This window comes from Anabrus simplex, chromosome 3 (genome assembly GCF_040414725.1).
Source record: "Anabrus simplex isolate iqAnaSimp1 chromosome 3, ASM4041472v1, whole genome shotgun sequence".
NCBI lineage: Eukaryota > Metazoa > Arthropoda > Insecta > Orthoptera > Tettigoniidae > Anabrus > Anabrus simplex.
The window spans coordinates 396,675,339-396,688,217 of record NC_090267.1 but is presented as its reverse complement, the minus strand read 5'-3'; the positions used below and the strand labels follow the sequence as shown (position 1 = coordinate 396,688,217).

Genomic DNA, 12,879 nt, shown 5'->3' with positions numbered 1-12,879 from the left:
ATGGAACAGGTATTGCCGGAAAATTTTCAACGAGTTCTCTTCGATATTATGATGCCAATGTTAAGTCAATGGTCCCTTAACCCGCGGAAATAAAGAACAATTGTGCAGCGCAAAAAAAAAAAAAAAAAAAATATACGGCGTGACGCAAGTCAATGTTCGGCGTCTAAAAATAGTCTAAAAATGCGTAGGCCTGTATGATTTTACAAACTTCTTTTTGAGCCTGATTTAAATTGTTTTAAGGAAAAAGTGGGGTTCATCTTGGATTCGGAGAAATACGGAACTATATTTTTTTCAGAATGAAATTAAACATACATTTTCACGTAGTATCGGATTACGAAAAATAACAAACAAGTAAGCTGTAGTGTGGATATCATCTGCGGAAACGCAAGTTTTGAACAAACGGATTGCCATTTCATACCGATTTTAAAGTGCGTGAAGGCTTTTCCGACTTTTATACAAAAATCGGATATAACGACAATCCGTTATAGCTAGTAAATGTTTCGCCGTTGTGAATTCTCGCTATAACGGACTTCTACTGTACTAGATTCTCACTTAAATTAGGCAGGAAATAAAAAACTGCAATAAGAAATTGGAAGGACAATATCTTTAATAAAACAATACTAACTGAATATAATCAAAACAAACTGAATAAGCAAACACATTTGAAATATATTTTTATGCACTCCCTATCATGCTCTGTTAGAAATCAAGTCCTTCTTGAAAATTATCCACCATAAAATTCAAACATTATCATCACTCATAACTCTCCTTGAGACTTCGTTTAAATAATTATTAAACACATTGGAAAATCAGTAAATTAAGTCTTCATTTCCTCTTAACTTGTTTGTTCATTCATTATATCTCACTTGTTAGCCGTACCTTGTCCTCCCTCCTCTACCTATTTCTATTTGTTTCATTTTGTAAACACCTAGCTAACTAACAATAACTTGAATTTCCTAACGGTCTTTCGATAAATATAAAACCGACTCAAATAAATAATAATATCGTCCCATAATTGGGTAAAGAAGTAAGTATAAATAACCACCTAATCGATACTTTATTAATGCCTCAGGCAAAATTGAATAAAATTAAAACTTACAGGACATGTTTCGACCACTTAGTGGTCCTCTTCAGCTGTATAAATAAAGAACTGAAAAGTTCTTTGGAGACTCCTTTGATAAAAATGGAGGTCATCAGAATAGGTCATCTTGCCTCTCGTTCTTGTTTGGAAAAGATGTTTATTCTGCGCTGTCTAGAGGGTCTGTCTTTGAGCGCGACCTGGTGAAGTAACGATGTGATACAGTTTGACAGTTCATGGAAAGCTCTGGAGAGAAGGGAAGTAGAGTTTTATCGTCATCTTAAATAACATGTGAGGGAGGAGGGAGATTGGGCTGTGCTTCTGCGATGTCGTGTTTGATTATATCTCTTGTTCGTCGAGTCTGTTTCATGTCTACCCATTCTAAGTACAGTAGAACCTCGATAATTCGAAATCGGTTAATTCAAAATCCCGCCTAATTCGAAGAAGCTCTCGTTCCCGGAAACATGAGATACAGTTTTGCATGTTATTTCAATTGTTTAATTCGAAATACGGATAATTCGTAATTCGAAGTACAATGTCGTCCCCATTACCGAAATTCAGACTTTTAATTCGAAATTGCCTTTACATTTTAAAACAATAGTATGTTACAGAGTAATTTCAACTCGAAATTTATCCGCTCCGCGTCATAATAGAGCGCGCGTTCCGGAACGTGGAGGGGTAGCTTTCCGCACTTACACTCACTTCGGTGGGTCAACAGTGCGCTTCATGATTGCTAAGTTGAATGGAATCGGAATTCTTGTTTGTTCAACCTTTTAAGGAATGCCGTAATATCACGCAACACGCAGTGTGCGGGAAAACAGAATCCGCGAACACTGGCGATGCCGACAGTTGACGAAAAAACGTGGCAAATATAATAAATTCATAGGCACCGAACAATATTGACATGCCGGTGAAACTGCATTGCTTTATTTTAATGCGAGCCCAAACGGTCTTATTGTTTTAAAGGAGAAATTGCTAGCCTGGAAATCGTACAGTGTAAGGGATGGGGGTCATAGCAGTGCGTTTCCATGCACATGGAAGCGAGATACTTTATTCCCTCGTCATAGGAAACTTCGATAAGACACGATGTTTTAAGAGCGTCCGGCACTTTCCATGCCAGTACAAAGCATCTATAATAAAAATGCAAACAGTAAAGAAATCCAAAAAATAATGCATTTGCACAGGAGAACCGGCATAATTTATCCTCGTCTTTGAATTGTGCGATTTTTTTCTTTCGTTGCATGAGGTTATGTTTGTCAGTGATTTATCCAAGTGCATTATTTGAACATTGTAAATGCACCTTGTTGGATACATTTCGGAAATAGTTTTTTCCATAGCATTTGAAAGGTTTAAACTGTGAATCGAGGTGATTGCATGTATTAATGGGTCTTAGAATACTTTGTGACGCGGCAAGTGTTTACATTTCTGAAGTACGAGAGAAGTGCCATGGCGGGAAATCGTACAAGGATAGAGTCATAGGAAAGTTCGATTTTAAGGGCATCGGGTACTTTCTGTGTAAATACAAGGCATCTAAAATGCATACAATATAGTAATCCAATTAATAAAGCACTTGCACATGGGAGCGAGCATAGATTTCTCCTCGTCTTTGAATCGTGCTTTTTTTTCTCTTTCCTTCGTTGCGTGAGGTTATGTTTACCAGTGAGATATCCGAGTGTATTATTTGAATACTGTAAATGCACCTTCTTGGATACATTTTGGAAATAGTTCTTTTTCTATGGCATTTGAAAGGTATAAACTGTGAATCAAGGTTAAATGCATGCTGTAACGGGCCTTAGAATATTTTGTAACGTGGCAAGGGTTGGTACTTCTGAATTGCGAATTGGCGGTTAATTCGAAATCACGTAATTTGAAGTCTGATTTTTGAGTCCCAACGACTTCGAATTAACGAGGTTTTACTGTATTTGCTAATATCCTCATATAAGATGTTTTTATGCTCGTTGTTTTCGTTGAGATTCTCTTCACCGTTTTCCAGTTTATCAAGAACAATGTGGATGTTTTCCAGGTTGTTCATAAGATTACCTTTATTAATCATACAGATAATTTGAAGGTCCTGTTTTATATTGGTGAATTTGTGGTTGGACTCTTTCATATGGGATCCTATGGCAGAGAATCTTTTGTATCTTTCAGCATTGACGTGTTCTTGATATCTAATTGAGAAGTTCCTTCCAGATTGTCCCACGTAAGTTTTTTTACATTGAGCACAAGTCAGCTTATAAATACCCGATTCCTGGAATTCGTCATCTTTAAGTTTATTAGCTTTATTATGACTAAAGAATCTATGTTTCGTGTTGTTGTTTGTAGAGAAGGCTACCTTGGTATTGTGTTTCTTGAATAAGTTGGTGATTTCATAAATCTTCGGGTTATTAAAGGTGAATTTTACATATCCTTTTTCTTTTTCTGAATGCTGTTTAAGGCTCCACATAGCTGCATCTGAAAATTAAGCACTAACTACTGACATATTAAATGACCTAATGCCAGAAGGTCTGCGCCGCGTCTGCACCTCTCCATCATGCTGAAAATAATGCTACTGCATGAAATTGCTACCTCAAGCAATGCTACAAGTATTAACACACACTTACAGGTGACAATGATCTCAAAAATTCTAACTACCGTCCGAGTAACTTGTCGAAGATCCTACTTACATGTTCGCTTAACTATTCCGCTACTTATGTTATATCAGAACTGAAATCATGACAGTTCATATGCTCAACAGAAATCTCTTCGAAATGCATTCAATCAGCATTAAATACATCGCTCATTTATCTAACACTCAAAATCCACGGCGGATATACTGTTCAATAACACCATCCTATCATATTGATCATCTCGAAGAATCAACTTACCAACGCAATACACAATTCAATAAATCATTCACTAATTATGTGGCACCAAATTATAACTTCAGATAACCCTACATACACCTTATGCCATCACAATATACACCGCATAAAAAACAAAAAACAAATATCCTTTCCTAAATAAACAAGCAAAAGCAATTGAAGAGCTTCACTATTATACATACGAACATCATATAGTTCGATTGAATGAACACATCACAACACTCCGCGGAATTACGTACATTGAAGGATCACCACATCGATTATATTTCACACACGGATATACTGAAAAACTTGCCTGTAACACTCAAGATCACACATTCGCTTCACAATTATTCCATTGATATAGGAACAACGCAGGAAAGATCGTGTCTAACCCCAATATTTACAGACGGCGAGCGAAATTCTAACATACGCGCTGTCGGACAATACACCATTAAATTAACACCATTAACACGTTAGGTTATTCAAGTTATTCCCTTTACATCACCTATGTGATATTAATATCTACATCTACCATAAGCAACTACAAGTAAAGCAAAAAAGGACAAATGTACGTCTACTCATCAAATCAAATCAAATCAAAATCTCTTTATTTTTTTTTTTTTTTGCTATGGGCTTTACGTCGCACCGACTCAGAAAGGTCTTATGGCGACGATGGGATAGGAAAGACCTAGGAGTTGGAAGGAAACGGCCGTGGCCTTAATTAAGGTACAGCCCCAGCATTTGCCTGGTGTGAAAATGGGAAACCACGGAAAACCATTTTCAGGGCTGCCGATAGTGGGATTCGAACCTACTATCTCCCGGATGCAAGCTCACAGCCGCGCGCCTCTACGCGCACGGCCAACTCGCCCGGTAAAATCTCTTTATTTGCAAATGAGGTGTCTACCTCGGTGGCAAATGGTACACTAAAATACATTATTGTCAAGCACTAAATTTTAAATTAACAAGAGATGAAGAAAATTTTCCTAGAATACAATATTATACAATTTACGCTAATAATCATCCTTAATAAATTTATATTGTTTACAAACTTCTACTTATATAATATCTTACAAACATAGACAACTCATATACAGTATGTGAAATTACTTCTAATAATAATATACAACTGGTATAAGATTAAAATTAACATTGAATTTATTTACGTATTTATATTTTACCCATTTTGGAACCTAAGTAGCATAACGACCTGCTGCGTCTTAACCAGAGCCCCTTTTGCCACCACTTTTCAGAGTTCCTGAAGGGCCTTCACAGATCCAGTCTTCATTCCATCATTTGGGTAGCGGTGGTCAGGTCATTCGTTCATGCCATCTCGTCTATTTCAGCAGAGCTCGGATCCATCAAGGACCCTGCCAGTTTAAGCACACATTTCCTCCTTATTTATTTCTTGATTCATAACTGTGGATAGCATTACTGGCTTCAATCCTGAAACTTGTACAAGAAACAATTAAAAAAGAGTTCACACAGATTTATAATCCCACTTTCATGAGTTTATACTCGCCTACATAAATCAGTGCTATATGATGCTTATTAAGCTTATTTAATGCTATTTAGCCCTTCGATCTTAGCAAATTCTCTCAGTTTTTATGCATGTACCAGAGCTATGCTCACTATTTGCTTCCTAACTGGTTTCGTCATGCAAGTATTGTCAGAAAACAAAATTCTATCTTCATTATTTTTACAATAATAATAAGGTTGCTTTCCATGAACCACAGAGCCACTAAAGTAACTTCATTACATATGATTTTGACATTTGAGGAACTCGTCACCGCAATCACTCCTTCTTATCCACAGAGATTTACAGAGGAACACACGCTACGGTTGTTTATTCTTCTGAACATGTGATACGTCACACCGTATGCCTACTAGATGGTCAACCGTGTATGATTCCAAATTATTCCATGGCCTCCTTTGACGTCTTCCGGACTAAATATAATGTCTGACCTTTCTTCCTCTCAGCTGTTGATGTAATCATTTATTGATATCTGCTTGTAACTGAACTGTTCTTTATTCGGTCTGCTGTATACCACGGGGTTCTGAGCTTGATCTTCTGATTTCCATCCACAAGATCTACCATAGATTTGCGAGTTGTATCGGCTTTCATATATTATGAACACATAAATTAGCCGTACGTCGACAATTTACATTACTTCCATGCTGTCCACATGCATCTGTTTAACTTATGACTTTCAATGACTACTTGACATACGATTACAAGTCATTGAAAGGTCATAATCCCCCCCTTACTTGGAGAAGAAATTTCGAACACCGGGAGAAATTTCTTATTATGCCTGATTCTAGGCGACAAAATTCTTTTTTCTTCTCTCAAAGTGTTATTAATTTCTAACTTCATTTCCGAACAACTCGCACTTATCCTTCAGATCGAAATTCGTCCCTTCTTCTATTATGTCCCGTCATCCTTATTTCAGTGGTATACGATGCAATAAGTCTCATAGGTGTCTCCTTCTCTGTCCGTAAGATTGTCTTCACTCAATTCGTCGTCCGTTGTATTACCTTCGAGAATGAGATTGGTTTCTTCTTCTTCATTGGTGATAGGGATTGTCTTTGAGTATACACCTCGGAATTTTGGTAGGCCTTGGCGCTATTTGTTTTCCTTTCAGTGTTTCATAACTTTCTCCCTTGAGGCGACTTTTCTTTTAAATATTTCTCATCCATTTGGCTGGATCGGATGTCTTACGTTTCTTGGGTGGTGACTGTTGAGAACTTTCTCTTGATAGAGCTGTGCCAGAGGTAGGATTTGTCTCCTCTCCACATTCATTGTTTCTATGGGTGGGTACTGGATGAGGTGAAATCCCATGACTTTGAGCAATGAAAATATTTTCAGTACCAACAGGTTCTTTGTCATCACCTAAAAATAGAAAAGATAGGTAACACTAAGACACACAAGAACCAAACCAAAAAGTCAGTTGAATTTGGTTGTGCCTGTAACAGTAATTTTCACTAAAGTGGCTCAAGTGGCCAGAAATGAATAGAAATTGGCTTTATTATTTTATATACATGCATATTAATACAGCATAAATAAAATTGTGAATTTTGGGGATTAAAAGAGGAAAAAACACAATTTATAAAATGGTTTCTTAAAACGGGAAAGTACCCATTTATTTAATTAAGAGAAATAATATGTCTATTACCTACAGTAAAAACCGGCATAGGAGGACATGCAGATGTTGATTCCCATAACGGACCATTATATTGGTATTATAGGAGGACGTTGCGGTTGCAGATTAATTTCCGTGAAAGTCTGACGCATGGCCAGCATAGGGATCCTTATCCGAGTCATCTCCGAATACAGGTAGTTCTCATTATTTGTTCTACAAGCTATATCCGTCACTAGATCCTCGATATTGTAACTTTCATGTTCCGGAAATATTTATATACATGTATTTTTAATTTTACAGCTTCTGACACCATCTGATGTAGGATAGAAGTACAATGTTTTGGAAGTTGGATCTTCGTAACGGAACTAAGAAATTAAATAAATAAATATAATTATAGAAACTTACCAGAATTAAGTTTGATGAACTTGGACCTCGGCTACTTCCTGGTGGCTGAATGTTATCATTTGATGCGTTACTACTGCGGAAGGTATTTAACGGATTTTCACATAAAGCAAGTTGTAGAAATGTTCGTCCCCTCGTGTTTGGGAACCTATCCATTTGTGCAATGTTTGTCTTTCGTCGCGCAACTGTCTGTCACCGCTTCATGTTACAGACTGTCCCGTTGAGGGTGGCGGCAGGAAGTAGTAGGTGGTTTTCTTCTCCTACCAAGTGCGCAATGCTACTATAAAGGATCACTGTCCTAATCTGTACTCTGGTGAGGGCTTGCTAAATTCAAGTGAACAAAGCAGCAATGTTAAGCCTGGTACTAGTAATCAGACATTCTACTATGTAGACACAAACTCTTTTAATTTTAAATAAATTGTATGTAAGTGTATATAACCTAAACTAGGTAGCAATGTTCACGCATGCAGAAATAAAACGCAGGAAGCAGCATACTGTTCCACAGCACACCTGACACTTTCGTTAGTTTGCCGCAGTGAATGTTCCAAACCTCAACTATGGTGACTACGGCAAACTAACAACAATGCCATTTCGCTACTTCTGCATAGTGGGAAATACTAACAACGCAGATTAGTGAATTCAACACAGTTGATTGCGGCCATATGGAATAAGATATAGATACAATACTTTGCCAGAGGGTAGATCATATACCAATAGTAAAATTTAGACCTTAAATGCAGATTCGCTATTTTTTCACTTTCGCTAGTTTGCCAGAGCAAGGACGATATGTAAGTATTTTCAAAATCAGACAGTTACTTTCTGAGATATCAATAAGAACAACATGCACGGTTTTGCATGCTGCATTAGACGCCGTGCAGTCGGGCAAGGGCATATTGACACACAAGTATTTTCTTGGGTGTGATTGCAGCCACAGAATGGATACCAGGCAGGTAAACATATCGTACACATCTGATGGGTTTGCAAAGTGTGTATGACAGGCAAACTCATGACAGGACAGGGAGGTTTAATGTTTTTAAAAGGAATGAAATAAGTACTTTGACTTGGTACATTTGAGATAGGCCACGGCTGACGTCCTTTCCAAATCCTTCCCATTCCCATCCATGGAGAAAGACGCCAAACTGAGCGCAACCTGTTACACATGGATTTCAGAACAAAACAAACAATGTACCTTCCCCATTGTGTGTTCGCCAGTCATACAATAACGTTGTGCACCCAGGGTATGTTACGGTACATCGCATTTTGTGTACAATAGTTTACAGTACATGCCTGGTATCCATTCTGTGGCTGGAATCAAGGCCAGGAAACAGCTTGCATGCCAATATGTCCTTGGCCGAACGTACGCTGTGTGATACTGCACACAAAAGCCCAAATGCGGTTTTTATCGATATCTCAAAAAGTAACTGTCCGATTTTGAAAATACTTACATATTTGAACTTGTACGCAGTTGAACTTTCAGACCAGCTGCATGAATTTGGAGTTAGTATTAATATCTCGGTTATTAATCACCCCATGACAATACGTAGCACACTATTTTACAAATCCATGGGTTGCATTTACAAATATGAAAACTGAATACCGATATCTTTAATGGTTTAGACGTTATTTCCATGTAGCATCTTAGGTGAATAACCCTGTATATCCCAGTAATGCATACTTCTTTAGCTTTTCTGAATGGTCTCATATTATACATTTTTCCATTACATTAACCAATGCCGTTGAATGGCAGTTTTTTGTTTTTAGAGTTTCTTATTGCTATGTCACTTTATTGCAATTCCTTTTTACTTAGTAAATAATTTAACAATATAAGATTAAATAGTTCTGTATTATCATAGATTTTTCCTTTCTCCTGTTATAATCCAATAATACCAGTGCTGTTGAAAGCCTGGCGTGGATGGCTTGTGACAGTAATATAGAGGGTGGGCCACAAGTCACATTATCCCATCTTTATTTTATGAGCACAACAAAAACTAACATTTGATTTATTTGATAAGGTGTATTTAATATAATGTATCCAAAATATCAGTGATAGCACCACCATTATCGTAACACTACTGAATACAACACTATGTTCAATGAGAGGTTTTGTAGAGAAAATCTTCCTTTGTAGATCTGAATGCTTTTCTCACAGCAGTCTGCAGTTTGTCTGATGTTTGATAGTGCTGTTTTCCTACTTTTTCCTTAATGAAACCCCACAAAGCGTTGTCAGAAGTGTACATGTCAGAACTCCTTGATGGTGAGGTCAGGGGAGCCCATACTGCCTCCAATACGTGCCCAATCCACCTGTGTGGAAACATTTCATTAAGGCATTCTCTAACACTAATAGCAAAATGTGCAGGGGCTCCATCTTGCTTCAGGATTATTGTATCTCCTATTCCAGTTTCCATGAGCTGCAGATAGAGCCATTACATGTTAGTCATTTTTTGCCCATATTATCAACTTTAAGCAGTTTTTGACACTTACCAAGAAGAATTTCTGCTTTAACAATACTTAAAAGTTTATTCTTTAAAATAAAATGGGAGAAACATGTTTCGTCCCTCTTGGGAACGTCTTCAGCCTCACAATGTACAAAATTTAAACGATTAAGATACAAGCATATCTAAAAGTAATAAAATATATGTCCTCAATAAAAATTACAATCTGTGATAATCTATTTACTGTAAATGTTTTTTTCATTGTGTTTCATTGAACCCCATTTGGTAACATGTAATCAAATTCTTCACTTGTAATTTTGTTGTTGAATGAACTATGAAGAATTTCTAGAATTGATGAGTTACTAGTTAAACCGTGAAAGCTACTTGATCTACAATCTTGGGTTTGTTCCTACTGTTTTTAGTAAAGTACATTTTATTGAAGAAAGAAACAATTTTTATAGACTTGTATATGGTATTTACTCGTGTATTAGACCCCCCTCCCCTGACTTTTTGAGATGAAGAAAATGAAAAAAATAAATCTTGCGTACAAGAACCCCCCACCCCACCCCCCAACGTAATTCATCAGAGAAGAACGATTTTGCTTTGAAGCAGTTACAGTGGAACCTCAATTCCCCATTTTTGGATGGACCCCGGGAAAACGAAAAATCTGGGAACGAATGAACCATCAACAATTTGACTAAACATCACAAAAATGAAATATGTATACTTATAATCTTACAAACACCCCTAAACCAAACCAAAATACAGCTTCAGTGGGCCTTCCACCTACCAAGTGACCGCCCTCAGTTCGAAGGCCTGCAGATTACGAGGTGACGCATGGTTAATGTGGCGAATACTCTCGGCCGTTATTTCTGGCTCTCTAGACTGCGGTCGCCATCTCACCATTAAATAGCTCCTCAATTAAAGGTAATTGTAGAATGAGTGAACCTGGAACCAGCCCTCATATCTGGGTAAAAATGCCTGACCTGGCCGGGAGTCGAACCCGGGCCATCCGGGTGAGAGGCAGGCAAGTTAGACCGCAGGGCGGGCTTTAAACATTACTTACTGGCATGCGACTTTAAAATCACGAAACTTTACATTCAGTTTTACCAGAGAAATTTCGTCAGTTTCCTCTGAAAACTTATTTCAGTTCAGCAACTTTGATCAGCCAAACTCTTCGACAAATCTAATCCCCGTAACGCCAAGTCAAACAACAATCGACCACAGTAGTTTTTAATTCCCTAATAAAATAAGGCACAATAGATACAAAAGCGCCCTACATGATGGCGAAATCCCTTTTTTTTTAATCTTTCATTGTAATTTGGTCACCGGTATATTTTTCGTATTCAATTTATAGAAATCTTGTGTGACGTAAATTTAAATTAGGCCTACATAGACTTTTAAAGTTATCTTGAACTTAAGAATACAGTATGGTTTCGAATGTAAATTTCAATTCTCAAGTTTTCGAATGCATTATATTCAATTCTGCCCATCACTAATCACAATCAAATTGGAAAGAGAAAAGATATCATTAACCCTTTGGCACTCAGCCTATATGCAGGTGTTTGCTCGAAGACACTCGGACTAATTTTTGTGATTTTTCAAAGCAAATTACAAAAACTCAACACGTGAGGAGTTTAACACACGTTAAAATAAAACTAATCACACTAATACAGGAAACTATGAGCATTTCAGAAATGAATATACCTTGCACGTATTGTTATTGGTGAAGCCTGAAAAAATTATTAAATTTCGAAAATAAATTTTAAAAAATAAATTATTGTTTTCAATGACAGAAAAATTAGACATTGTTGCGTCTTCCTTCTTTACTCTTAGACGTGAATGAAAGAACATTTAATTCTGAATAATTTGATATCAATATGATGTGTGTGCTGCAATTCACTCATGAAGCATTGCACAAAGTTATTCAGTGTACATGTAATGGTCATTGATATCAGGGCCTCGCGGTCCGATGCACGGTGAGCAGTTACGACCGTGCCACTTCCCACATAACGGGAATCACTTTCGGCAAAAGAAGGTCATTATTACTGTCTAAATCGTCTGAAAATTCAAGGATATCGGCCTCATTCGGCCTTGAATATGGCCTAGCCGCTACGATAAAAAGATGACGCAAGCACGTGCAACAACGGAGTTATGAAAAGGAGTAAAATTGTAGTTTACGAAGTACATCTAACACACGATATACCAAAGAAACGAAATAAACTATCAACAAAACTCATAGCAAGATCAACTTGTTGTATTCATAAGCCAATCAAAACAGATCCACGCAATAACAACTTCAAATAACCACAACATAAACATTCACGGTCAACAGATTTCATTTGTCGAAAATAAAAGTATTTTGTAGGGCTGGTGGATATATCTGTTGAGTTAAAAGCAAATTCAACGCTTTAATGTACCGTCACAATCAACTGTTACAATTTAACAGCTACGCAAATGACCAAAATCCGTAAATAAGACAGAGCCGATATATCGGCGCCGTGAGCGTTTTCGCCATAACCTCTTGCGCCGATCTATCGGCGCGCTGAGTGCGAAAGGGTTAACACTTCCGAAATTACGGTTTTTGTGACCTTGAACTCAGCTGGAAAGCGCCTCGCTATAAGAGTCGGTACGAGTGCGAAATGATACCAAGTTTTTAAATGTAACGTGTGCAAATAAAACGAGTGCGGTTTTTATAACATTTTAATACAAAAAACGTGAAATTCCCAGTCTTATACTAGGACCAAAATAGTAATAGGCAAACCCAAAACCTCCCATGGTTTTATGTACGGTATGTAAAGTGTAACATCTGTTCTGGTCTCGATAACATAATCGTATACGATAATATTAAAATACTAAATTTGTGTTTCTTAAGAAGGAGCAGTTTTGATTCCTGCCTGAAAGCCCATACAGTGCCCTGAGGGAAGTGCCGAAATCCTGTTTGGCAATACACTCGGTGGGGGAAACAAACATCTACCCTGGTCATA

The 12,879-nt window shown here is 37.3% G+C and overlaps 1 protein-coding gene across 2 annotated transcripts in view; it reads left to right on the top strand.

Annotated features, from left to right (window-relative positions):
- Positions 1 to 12,879, top strand: part of LOC136866425 (PAX3- and PAX7-binding protein 1) — a 337,700-nt gene that overhangs the window by 176,352 nt on the left and 148,469 nt on the right. The window lies entirely within an intron of this gene.